Source organism: Arachis duranensis, chromosome 7 (assembly GCF_000817695.3).
Source record: "Arachis duranensis cultivar V14167 chromosome 7, aradu.V14167.gnm2.J7QH, whole genome shotgun sequence".
NCBI lineage: Eukaryota > Viridiplantae > Streptophyta > Magnoliopsida > Fabales > Fabaceae > Arachis > Arachis duranensis.
The window spans coordinates 25,219,005-25,224,264 of record NC_029778.3 but is presented as its reverse complement, the minus strand read 5'-3'; positions in this window follow the sequence as shown (position 1 = coordinate 25,224,264).

The window sequence follows — 5,260 nt, the reverse complement described above, 5'->3', positions numbered from 1 at the left end:
ACACTTTTTGCAATCCGCACAACTAACCAGCAAGTGCACTGGGTCGTCCAAGTAATACCTTACGTGAGTAAGGGTCGATCCCACGGAGATTATTGGTTTGAAGCAAGCTATATTTATTTTATTATTCTTAGTCAGAATATCAATAAAAATTATCAGTTGAAATTATTAGAAAAATAAAAGAGCATGAAATAAATAATTGTTACTTTAATAATGGAGAATATGTTGGAGTTTTGAAGATGCTTTGTCCTCTGAATTTCTGCAATGTAATATTCAACTCAATTGTTTGTAAAGTTCCATCCATGGCAAGCTGTATGTAGGGTGTCACCATTGTCAGTGGCTACCTCCCATCCTCTCAGTGAAAACGATCCAAATGCTCTGTCACAGCACGGCTAATCAGCTGTTAGTTCTCGATCATGTTGGAATAGGATCCATTGATCCTTTTGTGTTTGTCATCACGCCCAGCAATTGCGAGTTTGAAGCTCGTCACAGCCATTCAATCCTTAAATCCTACTCGGAATACCACAGACAAGGTTTAGACTTTCCGGATCCTCAAGAGTGGCCGCCATCAATTCTAGCTTATACCATGAAGATTCTGATTAAGGAATCTAAGAGAAGCTCATTCAGTCTGATGTAGAATGAAGGTGCTTGTCAGGCACACGTTCATGGATTGAGGAAGGTGATGAGTGTCACAGATCATCACCTCCTTCACAATTAAGTGCAAATGAACATCTTAGATAGGAACACACACACGTTTGAATGGAGAAATAAAAACAATTGCATTAATTCATTGAGACGCTGCAGAGCTCCTCACCCCCAACAATGGAGTTTAGAGACTCATGCCGTCAAAGTGTATAAAATTCAGATCTGAAAATGTCATGAGGTACAAAGTAATCCTCTAAAAGTTGTTTAAATAGTAAATTAGTAGCCTAGCTTTACAGGAATTAAGTGAACTAAGATAATTGGTGCATAAATCCACTTTTGGGGCCCACTTGGTGTGTACTACAGCTGAGACTAAAGCTTCTCACATGCTTGGGCTGTTTCTGGAGTTGAACACCAGGTTGTGACGTGTTTTGGGCGTTGAACTCCAACTTGTAACCTGTTTCTGGCGATGGACGCCAGACAGCAGCATGATACTGGCGTTGAACGCCAGTTTACGTCATCTATCTTCACGCAAAGTATGAACTATTATATATTGCTGGAAAGCCCTGGATGTCTACTTTCCAACGCCGTTGAGAGCACTCTAATTGGACTCCTGTAGCTCAAGAAAACCCATTTTGAGTGCAGAGAGTTCAGAATCCAACAACATCAGCAGTCCTTTTTCAGCCTAAATCAGATTTTTGCTCAGCTCTCTCAATTTCAGCCAGAAAATACATGAAATCATAGAAAAATACACAAACTCATAGTAAAGTCCAGAAATATGATTTTTGCTTAAAAACTAATAAAATTCTATTAAAAACAAATTAAAACATACTAAAATCTACATAAAATTACCCCCAAAAAGCGTATAAAATATCCGCTCATCAGCAATGCACCTGCAACCTTTCAAAGATGCATGCTCTCTATTTTCTCTGATATGGTGGAAAAATTTCTGGAAGTCTTCATGGATGACTTTTCAGTGTTTGGAGACTCATTTAGCTCCTGTCTTGACTAGGGGTGTTCAAAACCGATCCAGACCGAACTAAACCGATGAACCGAACCGAAAAAACCGAAAACCGAAATAACTAAAAACCGAAAAAACTGAAAAAAGTAATATTTTGCTTGTTTTTTGCGGTTCGGTTCGGTTTTTGGTTCTTGCCACCAAAACCCTAACCGAACCGGTTCTTCCCAAAACTCTAAAAATTAAAACTACCCCACCCCCCCAAACGCGTTACCCTACCTACTTACCTTACCTTACCTTACTGCTGCCGTGCTGCGCGACTCCCTCCCCCCATGGAAACCTAACCCCGCCCAAACCCCAGATTGGAGCCACCACATCTCGCCCACTCACCCAGACGGCCAGACCCCCCACGGAGCCAGCCTGGGCCACCCACCTCCTTGATACTCGAAGCCTTCCTCTTCCTCCAAATCTCACCTCCTTCACTCCTTGAAACTTGAAGTCGAAGCAAGCCTGAGCCACCCACCCACTGCGAAGACGAAGACGAAGACCCAGTCACCCACTGACCCAAGCAGCGTTTCTGGGTTCTGTAGGGTCACCTCACCACCTCCGACCTCGCCGCCTCCACCCAGAAAGCCTCCACCCAGCAGCATTTCTGGGTTCTGTAGGGTCACCTCACCACCTCCGAGTCTCCGACCTCTCCTCTTCCACCCAGAAAGTCTCCTACCGAGCCACCGATTCAAGTGCATATGGAGCCCGAGCCATCTATTCAGGTAAACTTTACTGATGCATTGTTGCCTTGTTGGTATTGCTGCTTGAGGTTATTGTTCAGTTTATTCAGGATAGGGTTATTGTTGGTATTGCTGTTTAGTGTTTACCATGTATTCAGTCTATTGTTGGTAATTTTGGTCTTGCTGGTTATTGCTTGTTTATTGCTGGTTTTGTTCATTGCTTGTTCAGATTATCAAGTTTTGTTCTGTTTTGTTTATTGCTGGTTCATTGCTTGTTTATTGCTGGTGATTGCTTGTTTATTGCTGGTTTTGTTCATTGCTTGTTCAGATATGAATACATGATAAGAATTAATTAAGAAAATTGAAGCAACAGGAATTCTCAAAACTAAGGCAACAAGCAGCATATTAAAAGCTAAGAAAAAAATAACCTCATGTCAAGAATTAATTCGTTCTAAATCTAAATTTCATTAAGAATTTATTGTTAGTAAATAAATTATGAGATACTTGATCAAGTTCTACTGATGTGGTGTAAAACATATTTCAACCAAATTAATTAGTAATATTATGATAGAATTTTAACACGTTTGTTTCCTAACACCTAAATTATATTCTTGATTTTTACCTTTGATTGAATTGGATATCTAGAAAGATGTCACTATTATTTTGTTGATTGTAAAAAAATGATGAGACGGCATTTAGCAGAGTTTGTGCATAAAACTGTAGCTGTTTCTTTCCCTCATAAAAACTTAAAACGTGCATAGTGCAACTAGTTTCAGATTGTTGTAGTTCATGTTAATTCCAAAGCACCAAAAGGACAAAGAAAAGTGTGGTCCCTCTCTCACCCAAAGCAAACACACATGCCTCACTATCCCATATAAGATGAATTGGAAGGTACTATTGAGTTCTTGTTACATAACTCTTTACTCTTGTCTGTTTCATGTATCATCATGATCCATTCTCTATGGGGCCCTACTTTGAGTGAAACCGTTGGTCAAAATACAATGTATTGCATTGCATTGAATTTATATTTACAACATCATATGCTGCTACACTCTGAACAACTTCAACAGTCAGAGAATGAATTATTTTTTAAATATTAAGTTTTTTATTATTGCTTGTTTATTGCTTGTTTATTGCTGGTTATTGCTTGTTTATTGCTGGTTTTGTTCATTGCTTGTTTAGATTATCAAGTTTTGTTCTGTTTTGTTAATTGCTGGTTAATGGTTATTGCTTGTTTATGTAGTTTGATGTTAGTTCAAGTGAGAATATGGTTGTTGTTCTTATTATGTAACTGTTTTTTTTATTTTAGGTTGGTTTGCATTATGAAGTTTTAGCAATTTTGTTGGAGAAGACACCATAACTTTGCTATCAATTTAATGATAATTTATTTTTATTTTCAGTTGTGTTGACTGTTGAGCTATTAAACTTCTTTAATTGTCGTATTTGAATTCTATTGTCGTTATATTTCATTAGATCAAGACTTTGTTAGCTATTGTGAATTTTGGTTTGTTGATTTCAATCTTATGACATTGCATAATAGTATGGTAGAATTTTTTTATTTGATTGAAAAAACCGAACAAACCGAACCAAATCAAACCGATTTTAATTGGTTTGGTTTGGTTCGGATGACCTTGAAAAAAAAACCGAACCAAACCAAACCGTAGCTTAATTAAACGATCGGATCGGATGGCTTTTCCTTCAAAAACCGAACCAAACCGCACCGCGAACACCCCTAGTCTTGACCATCTAGCACTATTTCTAAAGAGATGCCAAGAGACTAATCTGGTTTTAAATTGGGAGAAATGTCACTTTATGGTGACTGAAGGAATTGTCCTTGGGCACAAAATTTCGAACAAGGAAATAGAGGTGGATCAAGCTAAGGTGGAGGTAATTGAAAAATTACCACCACCTGCCAATGTTAAGGCAATCAGAAGCTTTCTGGGGCATGCAGGATTCTATAGAAGGTTTATAAAAGATTTTTCAAAAATCGCCAAACCTTTGAGTAATCTGCTAGCTGTTGACACACCATTTATCTTTGATAAGGAGTGTCTGCAGGCGTTTGAGACTCTGAAAGCTAAGCTGGTCACAACACCAGTCATCTCTGTACCAGACTGGACATTGCCATTTGAATTAATGTGTGATGCCAGTGACCATGCCATTGGTGCAGTGTTGGGACAAAGGCATGACAAGCTTCTGCACGTCATTTACTATGCCAGTTGTGTTTTAAATGACGCACAAAAGAACTACACAACCACAGAAAAAGAGTTACTTACAGTGGTTTACGCCATTGACAAGTTCAGATCTTATTTAGTAGGATCAAAAGTTATTGTGTACACAGACTCATCAGATGGGTGTTGCTTTTGCAGGAGTTTGATATAGAAATAAGAGACAGAAAAGGGACAGAGAACCAAGTAGCAGATCATCTGTCCCGAATAGAACCAGTAGAAGGGGCGTCCCTCCCTCTTACTGAAATCTCTGAAAACTTTCCAGATGAGCACCTCTTTGCCATCTAGGAAGTGCCATGGTTTGCAGATATTGCAAACTACAAGGTAGTGAGATTCATACCCAAAGAGTACAGTAGGCAGCAAACAAAGAAATTGATCACGGATGCAAAGTACTATCTTTGGGATGAACCATATCTCTTCAAGAGATGTGCAGACGGAGTAATCCGTAGATGTGTGCCTAAAGAAGAAGCACAGAAGATCCTCTGGCACTGCGATGGATCATAGTATGGAAGACATTTTGGAAGTGAGCGAATAGCTACAAGAGTCCTCCAATGTGGCTTCTACTGGCCTACTCTCTATAAAGACTCCCGAGTGTTTGTACTTAATTGTGACAGTTGCCAAAGATCTGACAATCTGCCTCATAGTTATGCCATGTCTCAACAAAGGATCTTGGAGATTGAAGTGTTTGATGTATGGGGTATTGACTTCAT